We start from the raw sequence: 24004 nt of genomic DNA on the forward strand, positions 1-24004 counted from the left end.
TGTTGTGTTATTTTTGCGCTACTAAATGTTTGTTTATCCTCCGAAGTATCATTTAGAATCTCAATTGCATGCTAATTTTAATATAAAACACGCCAGATAATACTTTAATCGCAATTGTTCTGATCATCACATGGAAACGTTTCATTCTGCCCGTTGGATAGTTGATTTAAAGTGAATACTTATAAATCCGAGGTTCTTTATAAGACATTCTTATGTTATTACTTAATATTTCTAAAGCTATTGTATACTGTTTAGTGTTGCTGTTTCTCATTCATGATCGTACTTATTATTATAATTATTATGCTTTTGCAGAACCACATGCATATGCATGTATTGGAAACAGTAAAGATGTTTATTGTGTATCCATGTATTTATTGTTCTGCCTGAACATTCTGCAGCGGTTGCCATACAATTCAAACGGCACCTTTCCACTTTTCTACAGCTATTAAACAATAAAGAAAGTAAGACATCTTTTTTTTATATACATAGTTTAGAAGCCTATTCTTTTTGACAGAATTTATCATTATAATCAACTTAAATATTTCCTGGATTTTGTATCACCATAGTCTCTAAATGTATGTAAATGCAGGAAATGGGATTGAAATCGAAAACATTTTCCCCATTTTGTGTCCTCCCACTTCTCAAACCAAAGTTACACTCTTGAGTAAAACCATTGTTACCACAGAATTACCATGGTTTTTCATTTCTTCATTGGCTTACAGGTGTCGATTATGCATCGATGTTCGATTACTCTTCCTGCGATACTCGGATGTGCAACGTTGAATTTCTTGGCAAATTTGATCCACTGAATTTGTGTCAATTTTGTGTCTCCACTTAAAAAGATTCACAGCTTAATTATGTAACCGTGTTGGATTGCAGAACCTAGAAAAATGCAAGCACTGTTAATACGATTATTATACGATTAATCAGTTTCTGCTGTTCAGCACCTTTTTTTGCTTTAAATACTTTTGTTGCTATTTTACTTCCAAAGAACTAAACCTTTTCCTCTTTTAGCATATCAAATTAACTGTTAACGAGCTGAAAGGTCCATCAAGCTATTAAAACACCTGAGGGAAAAATTTCATGTGATGCAGTAAAAGTTAACTCCAGTTTTGAAGGTTTCTTTGAGAATCTGTACAACTCTTTGTGTGCATCCCAAGTCCCTACCATTTTCTTGGATAAGATCTTCAATTTCAGAGGAGGACCAGTCCTTTTTTTAACACCCCTCTTACAAAAGAAGAAATTTTTGTGGCTATTCAGTCTAAACCTAGTGGTAAGGCACCAGGGTTGGATTGTTTTCCTTTGGAATTTTATTAAAAATTTTGGCATGAGCTCTCCCTAATTTTCATTCCATTAGTTGAAAACCTTACTCCAGGTTGCTGGAAGACTTCCTCTATTAGTTTGATCCTCAAAAAACCTTTAAATCCTCTGAGAAAGGTTTGGGAAAGGGATATGGACCGATCATTCATGATGAATGGCTATCTATATGTGAGGAGGTTTTTCATGAATCAACTTCAAACTCTATTCATGAGCAAAACTTTAAATTCATATACAGAACAAAAGATTATTATTATTATTTTTTTGGGGGGTTGTGTGTGTGTGTGTGTGTGTGGGGGGGGTTAATAGTAATAACCATTTATCAGGTGATTATGTATCATTACTGCTAATATAAAATGTTACTGTTAAACTGTTAAAGCATGCAATGAATGTAGTATGAATCAGTGAAATTGAATTCAATGTGGGTTTATTATCAGTAATGAACTAATGAATGTAATCATTATAAAAACACACACACACACTGGAAAGTTGCCTAATCACATAATCTGAACACCTTGTGAAAGGGTATTTTTGTAAAGATCTAACCGAATTTTCTTTCATCTTGAGATTTTTACTTGCTTCCACACTAATCAGTACCTGTCTGTTAACTGACAGTCTAGTGAGTGGTAATGAGACTCATTGAGAACTAAATATTTGCTAAACTGTAAAACATCACTAGATCATCCTCCTAATTCACACTTTTTTTATTTTATTTCATCACTTTTCTGGCAAAGAAGTGTATACTTATGGTCATCATCTCATGTTCCAATTTTGGCACAAGTGGTTAATCTTCTTCCTTACATATGATTAACATATGACTTACAGAACAAATCTATTCTGGTGGATATGGGCTCCTTTGTGGGATTTACCTGAACAATAAAGATCCTAGTCCTGACTTTATTTTTTTCCATTTCTTTTTTCAGTTTTTTCTTTTCTTTTTTCCCTTATTTTTTCACTGGACTGTCTTGCACTTTGGCTTTTCCATGGTCACTCTTTCATACTAACAATATGCTGTTTAATATGTCTAAATGTTTGTTGTAGGAGTTGATTGTATATTGATATGACTCTGTTAATAAAAATCAATAGAAAGAAAGAAAGAAAGTGTGTCTTTGTTCCAGTTTCTCCAGTGAGGTTTGTAATATTTAGTGCACAATGCCACAGTTAACATTTTTCACCGCTCACCTGCACAAATGTCTTATTAATCTTAAGCATTGTTACGTGCTACGGCACATATTTTGGTTGTTATGATGGCTTTGTTTTTACAGCGTAACCGATTGGGGGAACGTGACGCAATTGGTCGCTTGCCCAGTACCTGTCGCTGATGGGAGGAGCCAAGTCGTGTGAACGCCGCCCCGGAAGATTAACTGGAAGAAGTTCAGACTATAAAAGTGAGACACTGACGCCACATGGGGCGCAGATTTTTTTCTACTTTTGTGTGATTCTAGTACCATGTATTCGAGTACATGGGTGTATTGAAGTGTAAGAAAAAGCGCGCTCACACACTGGGCAACACGTAGGAACGACATTTTGTCTAGACACCTTAGGAAAGGGGTGGGTGCCATCCTCTGTATTTAAGCGCAGTGTAGGCAGTTTTTTAGTTTCACTTTTGTTCATAGATTAGCATACTAAAAAGCGGCGTTAGGGAAGTGTAATTTTGTTTTACTTTTTGGTCTGTTTTCTGAAATTTGTAAATATTGTAAATACTTGTGTTTTGTGTTGTACAGCACAGTAAAATGAACTAAGCATCAGTTTGCATTGTTTATCATTTTTTAGACCCGGTTGGTCTCTTTCACCCACTTTCAAACCACCCGTTGCTGACCCTGAGTCTCCCCTAGGCCTAACTCGGGGTAACAAGCATTTTGGACCATTTGTGCTTGTTTATCTTTTTTTAATTGTCCTTTTTATTTCAAATTATTTCTCTTTTTTGGATTGAGTAAGGAAATGTGATTCTGTTCTTCAGATAAAGGAGAAACTGAAAGAACAAATCAGTCACAAAATTATGAACACTCAGAAGTACTGCAATGTGAAAAATAATAGGAACATGGAAAATACTAGCAAAGAGGAAACCTCTCGCAATGCCCATAGCCGGCTCGCTAAAGAGCACACCTGGCCTGCTCCTCTCACAAACGAACAATGCAAAGACAGTGCATGTCGTCCCTCCTGATATAGCAGGGGCACGGATGCACATAACTCTTAAATTGCTTGCTCGCCATCATTTTTTTTTCCTCCTAGTCTTTTATTTGTATTTTCTTTTTCCCTACTCTTGACAAACAAGACAGACAATTGACACAAACATACACATAGCACTTCTTGAAGACAAAGAACCTGTCGCTATCACCCTGGCTCCCAGTGAACATCTAACCAGTGCTGTTGGTGCCTGTAAAGGGCTAGATAATTTAATCTAAAGATAGAGATCAAGATTTGATTTAAAGATAGAGTATCCTATAACCAGAGCTCTTTCAGGTTTCTCAACAGGTGCTGTATGATGAAGTGGAGAGGAGTGGCATTATCTTTGTGGCATTAGTAGAGTAAATCACAGTTTTATTTGTGTTTGTTTGTTTTTTCCTTTTTGACTCTTATTCGTGACATTAATGAGCAGAAAAGGATCACATATAAAATAATTTTTTCATTGCTCATCTGTGTTGAATGTAATTTGGTTAGCATTTGGTCTTGTTTAATTAAGGATACTTGCATTTTATTCCTAGTCAGAATTTAACTTCACAGTATGATGAGTGTTTTAAATACATATGAGGCATTAAACCAAAAAGGAGCAAATGTAGAAAGATTTTTTTATTTTCCTGCATTATTTCCTATTGTTTTCAGTTTACGTAATTTCACTCCCACAATGCAGTTCATCTATGACTTTCTGTCACTGCACAAATGCTCATTTACTAAAGCATTATGATGTATCAGATTATCCAATATTCTGTTACATATCTATTTATTTATTTATTTATTGTTTGTTTGTGTCTAAATTAGTTGGTACTTTCATTTGGCCCTGTGGTCTTGAAAAAACACTTTATAGTTAATCAATGTTTACTACAAATGCATGCTGTCATGTTTTACCCTTATGTTTGTTTGTTTTTTTTGTTTTTGTCAATAAATTGGAATGAAATTGTCAACATTGTGTACCACTATGAACATAAACCATTTAGGCCTGCCCTTGTCTCTCCCATTAATTATATTACTTGATCATTTAGATTTTAATGACTCCTTTACATTCAGAGGTCAGAACAACCCAAGCGTCAAGCTACTGCTCTATCAGGATGCTCAAAATATTGGCTGTGTTATGCAGCTGGTTAGGTTGTGCAGAGAGAAAGACTGTAAAGACTTCGGCCATGAAAGTTTTTTCTCTGAGATAGTAGCAGACTTGAAAGACCTTGAGGAAAATGGAATTTCTTTGTCAGATCAGTCTGTTATAAAAGGTACTCTTTACTGAAGTGCTGAGGACAATTTAGGATCCCTCTGTATTGGTGGATTCACCGAAAGTTTTAGTCAGTCTAGCTATTTTTGCAGGTACTGTCTAATAAGTTTTGACCCAAATTTATGTTGTCTGCTACGCACTGTTGAGGGCAACAGTGCTGTTAACCAATTACAGAACAAAAATGAAACAGCTCAAGGCATAAAGTTTGATTCAGTTTTCAACTCTTTGAAGAACTTTAAAGTGTGCCCACCTGGCTTGCCACCTTGCCTAGGTCATTACATTTTCGAAGGCATGTTGTCTTATGATGTTCCTCTTTACGTCCAGTACTTTGTTAAGAAAAAGTGGTTCACTTACGCAATTCTTAACCGTCGAAGGAGGCAGTTCGAATATAATGGCTCTGAAGTCAATTCTCATGGACCTAAGCTGGCAGGTCAGGCCTTTCAAAATTGGAATTTTTTACACCTTCTACCTGTTATACCTGTAAGATGACTGTTTTAACACTGTAATCTCTACATAAAACTTTTTTTTTCTTGGATTTCCTTGTTTGACCTTCTGTTTGAAAAAGAGTAGTTTACTTATATTTTCATAACTGATAATTTACTTACCCAAAGGCCATCCAGGATGTACATCAAAACAAAAATATTTTTTTAGGAAAGTTAAGATTAATGATTAAGATCAAGGTTGATTAAGATTAATTTTAATTTCTCTTCTGATGAAGAAAGTAGGTTTAATACAATTTGAATGGAATAAAACAAATTTTACATTTAAGTTTTCCAACAGGAAGTTTTGTTTTGTGCATCTTAGATTGTAAAAAAAAAAAGCTGTATGTTTGGTTCATGATTAACACGTTCTGTTAATAGAATGGTGTGTGGTCTTGTTCAGTTTATTGAATATGTAAAGATTGTAATCATTTTAAATGTTCTGCAAGCTGAAGTCAACATGAAATACACTGATTTACTGCTGTTTTATGGAGAAGATGGTTGTCCAAAGTATGTATTTACTATGTTTGTGTAGTGTATTTGCTTTTTATACCAGCTCTAGGTGTTCTTGTTAAAATGTACAAAATTTCTTTTACTCAAGTACTGTTTTCTGGCAACCACAGCTGCCATTTTTTACCATAAATTTTACAGGATTTTTTTTTTTACAGTGCACTTACACAATAACAGCACTTACAGCAGAACAGAAATGTCATGAATTACAGTGACAGCGTCATGTATAAATAACTTGAGCAACTTACTATCTTTATTAAGCCTTTTAAAAACCTTTTTACACCAGAGTCGTGTTCGTCATGAAGCAGAATCTTTTCTTATTAATTTCACTGGTGAGTATATTTCTACACAAAATGGGATATACACATAGGGGCATATTTAGAGTGCACCACCTTCTGATTCATATATAGTTGTACTAGTCTTTTAAGTATTTTTAAAAACATTTTAAAGTCCTTCAGTCCCCATGGGGGAACAGTGTCTAGCATCACAACTCCAGGGTTCTTGATCCAGAGTTTGGTTCACTGTCTTTGTGGAGTTTCATGTGTTATCACTGTGTTCACATAGGTTCCTTTGAGGACTCCAGGTTTCTTCTCACCTCTCAAAAACACGAAAACAAACTGCTGCTGGTAGAAATGGGGTTACCTGAATATTGGGCTGTTTTATGTAGCCTGTTTTTCGGGAACACAAAAAAACACAGCAGTTCCCACTGTGATGAAATTTAATCTAGAATTTTGAATTGGTGTCTTTTAATATCCAGTGACAGTAAAATACTTGGAAGTAGAGACTTGAAGCACCTTTTTGCATTGTGCAAAGAACATAAACAGATCTGCCTGTTTTGCATATCCTTTTGTTCTTCACATCCTCTTGTGTCTCTCATGGTGAAAGAATCTCAGCTGGATTGAGTCAAATTGACATCATACTTGTGTTTCTTAGAAAATAATAAGGATTTTGATGTGAGGTGGCTAATGAAAACTAGAACAGGTTACAGTATAATTTAATGTAATGTTTTTACTGTTGGCATTCTTGGTTCTTAAGATGTACACACTTTTCCAGGATTTGCAGAAGACCAAGCAATCTGCATAAATCGGCAACAATTCTCTACATCACAGTCAGTGTTTGGTGGATTGGTTGACTTGATTAAATGAATTGGGAAAACAGGAATATGGTCATAATTTGAAGTGATATAAATTCCATTCCTTGCATCAATGCATATCATGGGTGTAGTGTCATAGTTGTGTGCATGCCTGATATGTCTTCGTACATTTTTGGGTGCGCTTAGGACAGCTTTGCAGTGTGGACATGGAAAAAGTTTTTGAGTTTTTAAGCCTGGCTTTGAGTCCAATTTCTCTGTGGAGTCACTGGTCACATCATCAGCTTTTCATTTCTGTGATCTTGACCTCTCTGCAAAAAGATAAACACTGGCTGTCACAGCTGTAAATTTAAAACATTAAAAAAGGTTAAAATGACATACTCAGATTCAAGAAGCTTTATTGTCATTTCAACCACATATATCTGACGCAGTACATAGTGAAATGAAACAACGTTTCTCCAGGACCTGGTGCTACAGAAACATACAACAACAACACAGAGCTAGGACCAAAAGTCGTCCAAGCCACATAAAGTGTAAGTGTGCAGCTAGGTGCAAACAGAGCAACAACAAGACAAAATTATAAAAATAATAATATTTATTGCAAAAATAATAAATACAAAAAAGACAACACAAAAAAACAGGACACTTAGCGCCGAAAAAAAAAAAGAAAAAGAATGTGCAATGAAATGTAAATGAAATGTAATAAAATCAGATGATGAACTTTGGGGCCTGACAACATGTATTGTGAAAAAAATACAATATAGCAGCAGTTGAGGTAGTGCAAAATAGAAATAAACATAAATATAAATATAGCAGCAGATGAACAACACAGGGGGTGAGGTAGTGCAATAAGTATCGAACAATATAAGTTATGTGTGTGTGTGTGTGAGTGTGAGAGACAGAGAGTTATGTACAGTTCAGTCCTGAGTGTGTGTGTGTGTGTCCACACAGGTGAGAGAGAGAGGGTGTGTGTGTGTGTGTGTGTGAGAGAGAGTTTTGTACAGTTCAGTCCTGGTTGTTGAGGAGCCTGATGGCTTGAGGAAAGAAACTGTTCAACGGTCTGGTTGTGAGGCCCGAATGCTCCGGTACCTCTTTCCAGGCAGGAGGGTGAAGAGTGTGTGTGAGGGGTGTGTGAGGTCAGCCACAATGCTGTTGGCTTTTTTTTCGGATGCAGCATGCAGTGTAAATGTCCATAATAGAGGGGAGAGAGACTCCGATGATCTTCTCAGCTGTCCTCACTATCCCCTGAAGGGTCTTGTGATCCGAGACGGTGCAGTTCCCAAACCAGGCAGTGATGCAGCTGCTCAGGACGCTCTCAATGGTCCCTCTGTAGAACACAGTCAGGATGGGGGAGGGAGATGGGCTTTCCTCAGCAAGTAGAGGCACTGCTGTCTGCTGTTTGCGGTCTTTGCACAAGCAGGCCACCACATTTTTTTCTGTAAAAACAAGTAAATGAGTGGTGAAATGCATTACAATATCCAATTGACAAACACTTAATCACAATTGGATTGGAGCACAATTGGTTCTACAGCTGTAGAACATACCTTGATTGTTTTCAGAAAAGTAAACTGTAACTTTGAGATGTCTTGTGTAAAGATGAGACTTAGTTGCAAGTTCCTTTTGTTGACAAAACACACACTGAGAACCTGTACACGCCAATTATGAAGTTACATCAGAGAACACCTGATGTGAACCTGTGAAGAATAATAACATTGTTGTTTACCAATCCAATACCACCCTCCACCCCCCAGCCCTCAGTCCTACACCTCGAACTAAATCATTTTTGATATTTAGGATTCTAATGAATAACGATATAACATTGAATAATGATTCTACACTGGACGCAAAGATGCATACAACCCATAGGATGTTAATAAATAGTAAACTGATGCCATCATATTTCTGACGCAGCCTACTACTCTGTGTTGACACAGCGTTAGAGGCCTATATTGTACATTGCCTACATCAGCGAGATTATTATCACATTGTGTATGATTAGTCTTAGTGTTTCAATTCTTTTAAAATCTAGCTTAATACGAATTAAAAAGGAAGAATATTTTTCCCCTTGTCACCTTCCATCATTGATATCTGTGTTGGTTGTAAACAGCAGTCAAGAAGAAATATTTGAGAGAAATGGTGACATCCACAATCCGCTCACCCACACGACGCTATACCACTGTCTGCCATCTGTCCTGTACAGTGAAAACCGGAATTCAACCGTGAAGAGAACACCTTTCCAAAGTGCCAGACGCCATTGAATGTGAGCATTTGCCCACTCAAGTCGGTTACGACGACAAACTGCAGTCAGGTCGAGACCCCGATGAGGACGACAAGCATGCAGATGAGCTTCCCGAGACGGTTTCTGACAGTTTGTGCAGAAATTCTTTGGTTATGCAAACCAATTGTTGCAGCAGCTGTCTGGGTGGCTGGTCTCAGATGATCTTGGAGGTGAAGATGCTGGATGTGGAGGTCCTGTTCTGGTGTAGTTACACATGGTCTGCAGTTGTGAGGACGGTTGGATGTACTGCCAAATTCTCTGAAACGCCTTTGGAGACGGCTTATGGTAGAGAAATGAACATTCAATTCACGGGCAACAGCTCTGGTGGACATTCCTGCAGTCATCATGCCAATTGCACGCTCCCGCAAAACTTGCGAAATCTGTGGCATTGTGCTGTGTGATAAAACTGCACATTTTAGAGTGGCCTTTTATTGTGGCCAGCCTAAGGCACACCTGTGCAATAATCATGCTGTCTAATCAGCATCTTGATACGCCACATCTGTGAGGTGGATGGATTATCTCTGCAAAGGAGAAGTGCTCACTAACACAGATTTAGATTTGTGAACAATATTTGAGAGAAATAGGCCTTTTGTGTACATAGAAAAAGTTTTAGATCTTTGAGTTCAGCTCATGAAAAATGGGGGCAAAAACAAAAGTGCTGTTATAATTAGTATAATTATAATTATAATTAATTATAACTAGTTATAATTTTGTTCAGTGTAGTATCAATTTCCAACAATCAGGGTTGATCATTACTTTGTACTTAGAGAACAGAAAAAATCAAAACTGGTTATGATTTTAATTAACTTTTTTCAGACATTGTTTTCTGATTATTCATAATATGACAAAAGAAAATTTATTCAGGTGGCAGATTTAATACACCATGGACAATTATCAACACTTAGCATATTCCTTATAAATGATAATATAAAAAGACAAATCTTTATTAAAAATGTTGTTCAATAGTACTACTACTACTATGACTACTACTACTAATAATAATTTCATGAGCTACAATCTACAATCTGGCTCAATTGTAGGGAAGTAGAGACTAGATTTATTTGAGGAATACCAATGTGTTTTTTAAAGCTATTACTTCAGAGTATTGATGATTCGCATGATTAAATTTGGCACTGTTTTACGCCGGGTGCCCTTATATATATATATATATATATTTTTTGGATTTGTTTGCCTGTTTTGTATTGTCTCCTGGTTTTGACCCTCGTGCATTTGTTTTGGTTTGGTTTTGGCATGGCGAATCCATAAACATGGCACTCCCAGAAAAGTTTGATGGCTCCCCGGATCTCTGTCGCATTTTTTTTTACATCAATTCGACAATTTCTTCACACATCAGCCAGACTTGTATCACAAGAAAACCAGAAAAAAACATGTTCATGCTGTCGCTACTCATCGGGGGGGCCCTCAACTGGGCGCCAGCTGTCTGGGATCATGATTTGCTGGTGAAAACCTCCTTTGCTTATTTTTCGGGATTGATTTGGGTGGTCTTTGAATATCTGGCTGGAGGGCGCAATGTGTCTGTACAATTCCAAAGGATGGAATGACCCAGCACTCCTGGCTGTGTTCCACGAGGGACTCCATTCAACCCTTCAAGCAGAAACGGTGTGTAGAAGCCCTGACACCACCCTCTCAGATTACATAACAACCGCCATCCGCCTAGACAATCTATGCCATGGCCTTTGTCCACATACTGAAGCTCTGAGTCCCCCGGACAAAAAGCCTAAACTCATGCAGCTAGGCCTAACCCATGTGCCTTGGGAGGAATGACAGCGGATGTGCAGGACTCCTCTATGGGTGATGGCCATAGACAATCGTCCCATCGGGAAGGGCCCCATCACAAGACAGACCACTACCATCTGTCCTTCAAGGTTCCTTTCCTTAACTCCAAACTTGTCCATCATCTCCTCATCACCTGTGTTCCCCTCACCAACATGTCCATTAAAATCTGCTCCTATCACCACTCTCTCCCCCGTGGGAATAGTCTCTATCACCTCTCTATCTACTATCTACTCTCTATCTAATTCTCTCCAGAATCTCTCTTTCTCCTCTAACTCACAACCTACCTGTGGGGCATAACCACTAACAACATTCAACATCACCCCTTCAATCTCCAACTTCAGACTCATCACCCTGTCTGACACTCTCATCATCTCCAGAACATTCCTCACAAACTCCTCCTTCAGGACCACACCTACCCCTTTTCTCTTATTATCCACACCATAAGAAAAACACCTTGAATCCTGCTCCTATACTACGAGCCTTGCTACCCTTCCACCTGGTCTCCTGTACACACAGTATATCCACCTTCCTTCTCTCCATCATATCAGCCAGCTCCCTACCTTTCCGTCATAGTACCAACATTCAGAGTTCCTATTCTCAGTCCTACCCTCTTACCTTTCCTCTTCTCTCTCTGTCTACACACTCTCCTCCCTCCTCTACTTCTTTGACCAACAGTAGCCCAATTTCCACCAGCACCCTGTAGGTCAATGGCGCCGATGGCGGTTGTTGTTAACCCGGGCCTCGATCGATCCGGTATGAAATTTAGAGTACTGATGATTCGCATGGTTAAATTTGGCAATGTTTTACGCTAGATGCCCTTCCTGATGCAACCCTTTCTATTTATCCGGGCTTGGGACCAGCACAGAAGTCACTGGACTGTGACCCCATGGCTAGATTATCAATGAGATTTTCAACAACCTTTTAAATTGTTATGTCATCACCTATATTGACGATATCCTGATTTAATCTGCCTCCTATGATGACCACGTCCACCATGTCTGCACTGTGCTTTCTTGGCTGTGTCAAGGCAGAGAAGTGTGAATTTCATCAAGATACTGTCATGTTTCTGGGGTACTTCATCTGGCAGAGAGGAGTTCAGATGGATTCCGGCAAGGTGAGGGTGGTGCTGGACTGGCGAGAGCCTACCACAATCCAGGAGTTACAGTGCTTCCTATGGTTTACTATCTGCTATCACTGGTTTATACACAATTTTAGCAGCATCACCAGCCTGTTGACTTCCCTCTTGTGAAGAAAAGCCAGATGACTACAATGGACAAAACAAGCCAGGGTGGCCTTCAAGCAACTCAAGAAGAGTTTTACCACAGGCCTCATCCTGAGACCCCCGGATCCCTACCTCCCTTTCATTTTGGAGTTGGATGCCTCCAGTTGTGGGATAAGAGCAGTTCTGTCCCATCGCCACAGGATCCCGGGAAAGATTTAACCATGTGCATTTTTCTCCCAAAAACTGACTCCAGCAGAGGTTAACTATGATGTGGGGAACAGGGAGCTCCTGTCCATTAAAGCAACACTGAAGGAATGGTGACATTGGCTGGGGGGAGTGCGCCACCCGTTCCTGGTGTTGACGGACCACCACAACCTGGATTATCTGATTAACTGAACCCACATCAGACTCGGTGGACTCTGTTTTTACGAATTTCCAATTCTCTGTGATGTATCGGCTGGGAACTAAGAATGGTAAAGCAGATGCCCTGTCACGTTGTCACGACCTCATAAATTTACCCACGGTCTCAGAGCCTATTCTGCCCCCCTCAGTCATGCTTGCCCTGATTCAGTGGGACCTCATAGAAGAAATCAAGCAGGCCCAGGTCAACTAACCTCCCCCACCCTCCTGTCCTCCCTCAAAGCTCTACATGCTCACCTCACTGCGGCCCCAGGTGTTTTGATGGGTACATGAGGAACCCAGCTCAGGCCACCCAGGCATTCATCGGACTAAAGCCCTGGGACATAACTGGTTCTGGTGGCCTTCCCTGTTGCAGGATATAGAGGAGTTCATCAGCTCCTGTGCCACCTGCACCTAGTTTTGAACAAGCCGTCAGCTCCCTACCAGCCTGCTGGAACCCCTGCCCATTCCCCGATGAACCTGGTCCCACATGACGGTTGACTTTGTCATGGATCTACCCAATTCGGGGGGGCACAACACTATTCTGATAGCAGTGGACCAATTTTCCAAAGCCTGCCATATTATACCCATGAAGGGTCTGCACACAGCCATGGAGACTGCCACAGCACTGTTTCATCAGATCTTCCACATATATGGTCTCCCAGAGGACATTGTGCTGGCTAGTGGGCCACAGTTTACCATAAGAGTGTGAAGGATGTTCTGTGCTTCTCTGAGGATCAACAGTCTCAGACCAGTCTCAGTTTGGGCTACTATCCTCAGTTGAACAAACAGACAGAGCTTCTGAATCAGGAAATCAGGGCTCTGTAACATCACCACTGGGTTCAGGCCTCCAAAGGGAGCCCTCACCTGAGTTTTAGCGGCACCCACGAGGAACACTTCTGGGGTTTTCATGGACATTTAAGCAGCACTAATGTTACACTACACCACAAAGTAAAGCTCCTTGTTACTTACTGAGCCATTCTGTGTTTATGCCATTGTTTATTGGATTACTGGTTTTGACTCTTGTCTTATGTTTTGGTTTTCACATTTAGTCTCATAGATTACATTTAGTTTCACATAGAGTTTTTCCTCCTCCCTTTTTTAAAAAAAATCTCGTCCACATGAAAACACAAAAACGTGGTCTGGATTACTCCAGAATAAGGATTACTCCAGGACCTTGATACCTCAGCATGAAAATCGGGGTAAAACCTCAGCTCTCTGTGTGGAGGGGGGCACATGGCCTGAAGTTAGGAAGCGGTTGTCAAGCTTAGAGCAAATGATGCTAACTTCCTCTTCAGGCCAGTTTAAATTAAATTTACACAGCTTGCATTAAAACATTGAGGAGCTCCTTGAATGCAACTGACTCTGGTTGCAAATCGAAAGCGGAATGCCCCCCCTTGCCTACCTTAAGCTCCCAATGCAGACAACAACATGTCCTCTTCCAGGTCGGGAGAACTCACTGTGCTAGTTCCCAAAACTGAAGTGGGGATATTGGGATCAGGGGATAGGACAAGAAACGGGGAATCGCACATCTCTTGCTCCGCTTCCGTCAACTCAACCTGTGAACCCCATGATCAAAGCTGCCACAAGGCCATGGTGGATGCAGGACCTGAGCCACAAGGTGCAGAAGCTTGGCTGGAAAATACAAACAAGCAGGATCAGAGCTTATGGAGAGGAACAATGCAAAGAGCATGTGTCATTCTCCGTGATAAAATGAATGCACACTACTCTTGAAATTTTTGCTAACTCTAATATTTTTCAGTTTTTTTGTCCTATCTTTTTTCCCCCTAGTCTAAACAGACAGGACAAACAATCAACACACAAACAGAGCACTTCCTGAAAATAAAGAAGCTAGAGTAATATAATGTAAATGCCCTTATCTGGACTTACTGGTGCCTTCCAGTATTCCCTTCCAATATTCCCTTCATCACGTGTCCTATCTGAGCCTTTAAATTGGCATGTGTGCACACAGAAATTCAGACACAATGTTCTCAATCAAGGGTTCCCATAGTGTCAGTCATGACACAGCATTGAGTTCCCTCGAAAGGGAACTAAACTTGCGTTCATAAGTTCTTTTGCAGAATGAAAAATAATTGAATAAGAATGATAGAAAGACTTTCTCAGGACAGCCCTGACTTTATATCAAAGATGGTCCTATTGTTTAATCATCAGTGTAATTGTTAGAATTTGAGTACACTTGGAGAAAAGACTTTCTAGACTGTCTATTTGCCAATACTAACTCACATCTGGATTTTTCTATTTTTCTGACAGACAGTAAATAATTACCACCTTCTGTGAATTGGGCCTATATATATTTATAATTTTCTCTTTCTTTTTTAAAAATGAAAACATCTCCCAGTAGGGGTCCATTCTTGAGACGTTTATTCAGGGAAGTGGGTGTTACAAAATCCATCAGTGAAGAAACAAACAAACAAATATTGATAAATAATCTTAACTGGAGTACTTACTTTGACCAATGTCACGACTCCCAGGGGCTGGATGCAGATTCAGGAAAACAAATTCAGTCACAAAATTATGTCCAATCAAAAGTGTTGGAACAGGAAAAATTATAGGAACATGCAAGCAGGCACAGCAGTTAATCCAAAATGTAAATCCAAAAACACTAGTTAAAAAGCCCAAGGTCAAACTGAATCAAAATGGGTGTCGGAGGCAATCAGAGTCAAAATCCTAAAAAGTGTCAAAGTTCAAAAGCTGGAAAAAACTGCAAACTGAACACAGTTTAGTAATGTCATGTCTCAAAGAAACAGCATATAAATTGTGACATATTCACGCTCTGTTCTGGACTGACTCTGGCTCTTGGCTGAGTGTGTTTCACCATTTGTTTATGACCTCATCTTATTTCCGTGATATCCTTTGTTTTGTCCTAGAAATTCTTTCTGTTCTGTTTTGAGAACATGTGCTGAACACAGACACACAGTGACAGTTCTGTCTTCCGTATCTTAGATAGGGCTTTTCATAATAAACTCACAAAACTGACAGTGAATCTTTTGTTTACCGATGGATAATAATGAAGATTATACCTTTCTTTTGTATAAATACTCCCTGTTTATCTCATTAAATTTCAATAGTTCTGCTATTCAATCACTGTCTGTGTGGTTATTTAGCATCTCTTCCCTGAATTCAGCTCTAGAGGCAGCAGCAGCAGCGTGGCTCAGGATTTTCTCAGAGTGAACCCGAAAAATTCTAACAAATTGTGATGCGAACTGAAACCTAAGTGCTTAAAATGGGCAACAAACACACAAAATAAAAAACTGATGGGTCAATGAGAAGATGGGAATGATGGTGATTGCTTGGAGTTGGAGTGTTTGTCGGCCGTGGTAAACAAAGAGCCGTGATTTTATGGTCTGTGACAACCACGAGTTAAAAGCAGAAAAATTAGTAGCAAAAACAGAAATGCTAAACCAAAGATGCTAAAATCTAGATTGATTTAGTTACTCAGATATTCTGTTTTTCTGTGTTATTCATGTATTAAAACCCAATAATAATCATCATGATCACTGAAACAGGCAACGGGTGTCTTGTTGATTTGTTTTCTTTGTGGTGAAGTAAGCATATGACCTTGTGGTGAAATTTGCAAAGTGCAGATTAGGGAGTGCAAGACCAACTTTCCCTGTTCATGAAGAAGCCTTAGTACTAAAAGTTTTCACATTGGCACATATACAAATCATCAGCATACAATGTGCTTAATAATTATTTTACAAACTCACTTTCTAATGTAGTAGTGGTAATAGTAGTAGTAGTAGTGTTTTTATTTATTTGTTCAATATTTTAACTAGGTTGCCAAATTTAAATTAAAATGAGAATAAGAAAAGTATTATACAATGTTTATCATTTAGAAAAAGGAGATTTTGTAGTTTAGCTTTACAGATTATTAAACTCTTACAATATTACAATGAACTCGAGGTTACACTGTTTCAAAATGTAAAGCTGTAAGCAGACAGTGATGCAGTGAAACCTATGCTATAGGAGAAAGATTGATTGCCATATAGTGAATTTCTTTTACTGTTTCACCATTTTTAAAAAGAATTTAAAAGCATTTTTAATGCTTGTGTAACTTCTATAAACAATTATGTCTCTAAAGCAGCATGTTGAATCAATCAGTTAAATTTGATTTTGTCATTTTTTCTCCAGTGTTAAACAGGTTTCTTGTTTGTGTGAAGAGTTGCAAATGTGAATGTGAAGCTTCTCTCACTTCAAATGAGACTTTCAATTTGTCTAGCAAATCTATTTAAATGGCAATGAAAATGTTTTTTTTTCTGTGCCATTTTTTCTGCTGTTTTACAGATCGTATATTTTTCAATAAACTGAAATATCTTTATATTACATCCATAATGTAACATCAGATTCAGAATCAGAAAGAGCTTTATTGCCAAGTATGTTAGCGAATACAAGCAATTTGTTTTAGTGACACAACCTCCAGTACACAGAGCCAACAACAATACACAGACAATAAAAAAAGGATGAGAAATAACAATGTACATATTTAAATAGAAATTAAATAAATAAATAAAATAAATTAAAACAAAATAAGATGTAGGGATGTACTAGGATGTGGGGTGGTAACAAATAAATATAAGGTTATTGCACATATTTTTATTGCACAATGGGGGGAACATTTAACTGTTCATAAGGTAGATTGCTTGAGGTAAGAAACTGTTCTTGTGCCTGGCTTTACTAGTATTTGGCACTCTGTAGTGCTGGCCAGATGCTGAAAGTCAAAAAGGAGATGGTTTGGATGTGAGGGGTCGAGAGTGATTTTCTGAGCCATTTTCCTCACTCTGGATGTATACAGTTCTTGAAGGGTGCGCAGGGGAGCACCAATAATCCTTTCAGCAGTCTGAACTGTTCTCTGTATTCTTCTGATGTCTGATTTTGTAGCCAGACAAAACCAGACAGTTACTGAAGTGCACAGAACAGACTCAATGTAACGACTGGCCTGAGGCAGGTTGTTGCGAATCTATTTGTAAATCTTTATTAATCAAACCAAATCGACAGGCAATGATCATGAATCGAGAAAACGTGAGCAAAAGGTCAAAACCGGAAAATCAAACACTGAAGGAAAACAAAACCGAAAGCAAAAACTCAAAAACCAGATATGGGAAGCAAAGTCCATATACAATAATCCACAAAGTCCGAGTAACCCAGAGAATGGCTCGGTAGGGTTCGGGAAACAATACTTCATGTTTCAGCATTGTAAGCATGCTGCTTTTAAAGAAACAAACCTGCACGTGTTCTTCGCTGGTGTGTTAGAATTTGGACGAGGGCTCCCTCTGCTGGATTACCAGTGGATGGAAACCATTTCACTTTGAGGAGGTGGACTCCTTTCCCCGTTTCCCCAGGGAGGTGCCTCCATCTTAGTCTAGATCGAGGACACTGCTCTACAGTGGAGTTCCATGGAGGATGCTGCTTGATCCTATTATCTAACCCTTTGGAAGCATGGTTCCACCATCCTGTCACTCGAGTATGCCACTCCACGATGGAGTTCCATGGAGGATGCCGATAAACACAGGTGTAAGATGCTTCTCTCCTACCCATGTCGGATGTCACTTTGTCCCCAGGACCTGGGACATCGCTGTAGACTGGACTCATGGACTACATCTCACCTTGCGTCTCCCCTCTATGTCGCACTACATCTCCCACTTATCCCTGGGGAATCCCTCAGCTATGCTGGAGGTGCTTCAGGAGTCGCGCCTTAAATGGGGGGATTATGTCAGGAACAGCTGGACCATTCTCTGCCAGACCACTGGAGGGGGTGCCGGCAAGTGAATCACTGGAGCCTGCTTTGTCATGTGTATTTTGTGCCACACCTTTTCCATTGTTCTCATTCCTGCCGTGTCACCTGTTCCCCATCAGACCTAATATTTTGCCCTATATATAGAGATCCTTTTGTACCTGTCTTCATCGGTCATTGTTACTTTTGTTTTTGTATATCGTCATGTCTCTGTTACTTGGTTAGTCTGCCCCAGTCTGCCCCATGTCTGTTTTATGTTTATAAAGCAGTGCTTTATATGAATCCTGCATATGGGTCTGACATGCAGTGACCAAGGAGCTCCGGGTTCAAGCCCCGCTTTGGGCAGGGGTGCCTGGATGTTACACTCAGTGATGGCTGAGTAGAACTGTGTTAGCACTTCCTCCTAACTTCCTCAGCTTCCAAAGGAAGTACAATCTTTGTTGGGCTTTTCTGACAATGGAGTCTATGTGAGTGTCCCACTTCAGGTCCTGAGAGCTGAAGTGGGCCAGCTGCTCAACCTCTTGTCTGTAAGCAGACTCATCACTGTCCTAGATGATTGTGGTGTCGTTCATAAACTTCAGGATCTTGACAGAGGGAGCAGTAGAGGTGCAGTCATTGGTGCAGTGGGCAGTGCACTAAGAGTAGTGGGGAGAGGATGCAACTGTGGGGGGTTACAGTGCTGGTGGTGCAGGTGTTTGACATTAATTTTCCCAGTTTCAGTAGCTGTTGCTACAGAAGCTGGTGATCCACTGACAGATAGAGATAGGACGGGAGAGTTGGGTTAGTTTGGTCTAGAGGAGTGTTGGGATGATCGTTTTGAAGGCTGAACTGAAGTCCACGAACTTTTTCTGCATATTTTCTGAATATTGACTGCATCATCCATGGACCTGTTTGCTCGGTAAGCAAACTGCAAGGGGTCAAGTAAGGGTCAAGTGATGTTCTTCAGATAAGCCAACACCAGGCTTTCAAAAAACTTCTTGATAACAGACATTAAAGCAACTGGTCTGTGGTTGAATCCTGTTATTTTGGAACCTTTGTAGCAGGCAGGAACTTCGCACAGCTCCAGTGATCTACTGAAGATCTGTGAAAAGATTGTATATTTTTCAATAAACTAACATATCTTTATATTACATTAATGTTGTAAGACCTAAAATGTCTAATTGCTGCCAGCCCTACAGTATTTTCTTTGCTTAGAAAACCTATTTGGGTTTTCCCATGATTCATTTGAAATTTGTGTGAGATTAAAATTTAGTTTATCTATTGAACTTTAGAGCATTAAGATTGCTTTTTATAAAAAAGCTAAGCCCTGAATTGAGGGTACTTAGTGAAATGTCATTTCAGCTGGTTTTGGTTTTTACTTGGTCAAAATTGAAATCATACTTGTGTTTCATTGAAAATAATAAGAATTTTGATGTGAGGTGGCTAATGAAAACTGTGTACTACCATCAGTCAAGTCCAGAGAAATAAATACACAAAGTATTCTGAGGCATACAGAGACTGTGCTCCAGTTGCATCCGGAGATGGACCAGCTCCAGCCGGGTTCTGCTTGTGAGGATTGGGATATTCAAGCAGCGCTGTGGACAACAACCTCCTTATTGATTTACATAACACTATACACATGCTGTATCTGTATCACACAGTTGTCACCCAAATGAGGATGGGTTCCCTTTTGAGTCTGGTTCCTCTCAAGGTTTCTTCCTCTTACCATCTAAGGGAGTTTTTCCTTGCCACAGTCGCCTCAGTCACCTCAGGCTTGCTCACTTGGGATAAAATCTAGGACTGTCTGTCTGTTTGTCTGTTTATATGTTAGTTGTTTTCTTATGTTGTTTCTTATGTAAAGCTGCTTTGAGACAATGCTCTTTGTTAAAAGCGCTATACAAAAATAAATTGAATTGAATTGAATTGAAAATAAACTTAGGGAAATCCCAGACAATGTTTTTATATAGCCCCACAAAACATTACATTACAATGTCCTTTTTACATTACAGACTCTGGGTTCCTCTATTTGGGCATACACATAACCCCTGATTTAAAGGATTTGTTCTGTAAGAACTACTCACCCTTAATGGCAAGACTTATATGACTTAAGGATATGAACAGGTGGACCTCTTTACCAATTTCTTTCTCTGGAAGAATTAACACAATCAAAATGAATGTGCTCCCCCGTTTACTTTTAGTGTATACCCTGTTATTTGAAGTATAATTTTTTAAGTGTCTGACTGCAGCTATTGGTAAGTTTATATGAAACAATCAAGAACCCAGGATCAAATTTGCTTCTCTTCTCAAGCCAAAGGAATGTGGGGGTGGATCTTTCCCCAGCATTCAGCTTTATTATTGGGCTGCTCAGAATAAACAAATACATAGATGGTTTTTAATGATACAGACTCCCTGTGGGTCAGTATGGAATCCTTTGCATGTGCTCCAAGATGCTTGTGTAACTTGTACTGGTTACTTATAGGAACAATTATGTCTCTAGAACAGCATGTTGAATCAGTCAGTTAAATATGATTTTGTCAATTTTTCTCTAAACAGGTTTTTTGTTTGTGTGAAGAGTTGAAAATGTGAAGGTGAAGCTTTTCTTACTTCAAAGGAGACCTTCAATTTGTTAAGTACAGTGCTCAGCATAAATGAGTACACCCCCATTGAAAAGTAGCAATTTAAACAATATCTCCATGAACACAAAAACAATTTCCAAAATGTTGACAAGACTAAGTTTAATATAACATCTATTTAACTTATAACATGAAAGTAAGGTTAATAATACAACTCGGATTACACATTTTTCAATTTTAGTCAAATTAGGGTGATGCAAAAATTAGTACACCCCACAACAAGAACTACTACATCTAGAACTTTGTATGGCCTCCATGATTTTTAATGACAGCAACAAGTCTTCTAGGCATGGAATGAACAAGTTGGCGACATTTTGCAACATCTATCTTTTTCCATTCTTCAAGAATGACTTCTTTTAGAGACTGGATGCTGGATGGAGAGTGATGACCAACATGTCTCTTCAGAATTCCCCATAGGTGTTCGATTGGGTTCAGACATACTTGGCCACTGAATTACTTTTACCCTGTTCTTCTTCAGAAATCCAACAGTGGCCTTAGATGTGTGTTTAGGATCATTGTCATGTTGGAAAAGTGCACGACGACCAAGGTCACGGAGTGATCTTTTCAGTATAGAGCAGTACATCTGTGAATTCATGATGCAATCAATGAAATGCAGCTCCCCAGCACCAGCAGCCCCACATAAGGACACTGCCACCACCATGCATTTTTCTTTGTATTCCTCACCTTTGTGACACCATACAGTTTTGAAGCCATCAGTTCCAAAGACATTCATCTTGGTCTCATCACTCCAGAGTATAGAGTCCCCATAGTCTTCATCTTTTTCAGCATGGGTCCTGGCAAACTCTAGGCGGGCTTTTTTGTGCCTCGGCTTTAGGAGAGGCTTCTTTGGTGGATGGCACCCATGCAGTGTGCGCTGTATTGTGTAATGGGAAACAGTCACCCCAGTTTCTACTTCTTTACATAACTGCAGTGAACTTGTATGCCAAATTTCTTTAACCCTTCCCATCAGAAGACGCTCCTGTCAAGGTGTTAACTTCTGTGGACGACCTGGATGTCTCTGTGAGATGGTTGAAGTTCCATCTATTTTAAATTTTTGTACCACTTTTGATACAGTATTCTGAGTGATAAGTAAAGCTTTGCTGATTTTCTTGTAGTCTTCACCTTTCTGTAAATCTTTCTTAAAATTTCTGTGTAAAGAAATTATTTTCTTTCTCAGGTCTTGTGACATTTCTATTCAATGTGGTTCCATTGCTGAGAGCATGAAATGAGAAGGGGTTTTCTTTAAGTAATACCCTTGTATAGTCAGCTGTCTGCTGGACACCTGTGTAATGAATAATTAGACTCACCTGTGGTTGAATTCTTGTTAAATTAGACATTTGTAGTCTAAAATTTAGCTTTTCTCCAGAGACTTTCAGTGGGGTGTACTCATTTTTGCATCACCCTAATTTGAGTAAAACTGAAAATTTTGTTCTCTAAGTTATATTATTAACCTTACTTTCATGTTATAAGTTAAACTTATGTTATATAAAACTTGTCAACATTTTTGAGATTGTTTTTGTGTTCATTGAGATATTGTTTAAAATGTTACAATTCAAAGGGGGTGTACTCATTTACGCTGGGCACTGTATATCTATTTAACATATCTTTATGTTACATTAATAATTTAACATGTATGATGTCTAAATGCTGCCAGACTTACAGTATTTTCGTTGCTTAAATTTTATAGCATCTATTTGCATTTTTCATTGGTTCTTTTCAAATTGGTGTGAGATTAATTTTAGTTTATCTATTGGTCTTTAGAGTATTAAGATAGCTTTTTATTAAACTAAGCTAAGCTCTGAACTGAGTGTACTTAGTGAAATGTCATGTCAGCTGGATTGGGTTTTTACTTGGACCAAATTGATATCATACTTGTGTCTCATTGAGACACAAATAATAAGGATTTTGATGTGACGTGGCTAATGAAAACTTTGGACTACCATTAGTCAAGTCCAAAGTGATAAATATACAGTATGTGTGAAACACAAACATAACCAGACACTGGGTTGCTTTATTGACGAGGCTCTGCCAGACCTTCACTGCAGCTATATTCAGTTCCTGCTTGATCTTTGTGCCTTTTATCCTCAGTTATGCCTTTACAGAATGAATCGCATGCTCAACTGGTTTAAGGTCATGTGACTGTCTTGGCCATTGAAGAACATTTAACCTATTTTTTCAAGAATTCAAAAGTTTTTGATGGTATTGGTTATTGTCCATCTACACTAAAACCGTCAATGAGTTCTGACGAATGGGGTTGGATCTGAGCAGATATAGTCTCACTTTCCTACTGCTTCTGTCATCATAAATAAATGAAAAGGGATGCATTTTCATTGGCAGCCAAGCTTCCTTTAAATAAAAAAAAAAACTTAACTATGGCTTACATTTTGTGGTAAACCCTCTCTATTTACTTAGATATAAATTGTTGACTTTTACACAGATACTTTTACCTCATTGAGAATGTTGTTGTATATATGTATGAAGTTATGGAACATCTATAAATCTAAGAGAATGCAAAGTCAGAAAGGTTATAAACAAATTCTCAAGTGAGACACCTCAAAGACTGAATGAGAGTCTCACAATAGTATTAAGGTTAGTATTTTTTCCAATATCCATTAATTACCAGTTCCTTTGCTAGGATAGACATTGGAACAACAAATATGTGTCACTTATCAGTGTTTGGTATTTGTTGTGTTTGTCATGTGCATTTTTTGTCAGCTATTAGTTTTATCGAGTTTCCTGAGACCTGCCCTCACTTCTCCTTTCTTAGTTTGTATATTTAAATCTTGCTTCCCTTTGTTTGTGGAAAAGACTTCTGTGTATTTGCTTATCACCTATGTTTTCTAGCACAAGAAACTGCCAGGAAGTTCAAGAGCTACCAGGGTGTTTCAATGCTGGCTGTTTTACTGCTCATGTTAAGGGCACAAGTAGGAATCTGTATCATAGTGACTGTATGCTGAATTGAAAAAATCAACAAGGTGGTGAGGTCAGTCCAGGACCAAAGTATTCATTCCAAGACGGTGGAACACAAAGGGTGTGCTAGAGAGCCCATATTGCATCACAGGTTATCATCCACTCGATGCAGGGCTGTAGTCACTAAGCGGGTCCAGCATAGTGAAACACTTGG

General features: G+C 38.9%; 1 long non-coding RNA gene across 1 annotated transcript; it reads right to left on the reverse strand.

Moving 5' to 3' along the window:
• Positions 1 to 7476: 7476 nt before the first annotated feature.
• Positions 7477 to 9739, reverse strand: LOC131349394 (uncharacterized). The gene is made up of 3 exons (XR_009204067.1): positions 8893 to 9739; positions 8365 to 8514; positions 7477 to 8256 (listed from the first exon to the last, which is right to left on the reverse strand). It is a non-coding gene; the product is annotated as an uncharacterized LOC131349394 (long non-coding RNA).
• Positions 9740 to 24004: the final 14265 nt, after the last annotated feature.

This window comes from Hemibagrus wyckioides, linkage group LG29 (genome assembly GCF_019097595.1).
Source record: "Hemibagrus wyckioides isolate EC202008001 linkage group LG29, SWU_Hwy_1.0, whole genome shotgun sequence".
Lineage (NCBI taxonomy): Eukaryota > Metazoa > Chordata > Actinopteri > Siluriformes > Bagridae > Hemibagrus > Hemibagrus wyckioides.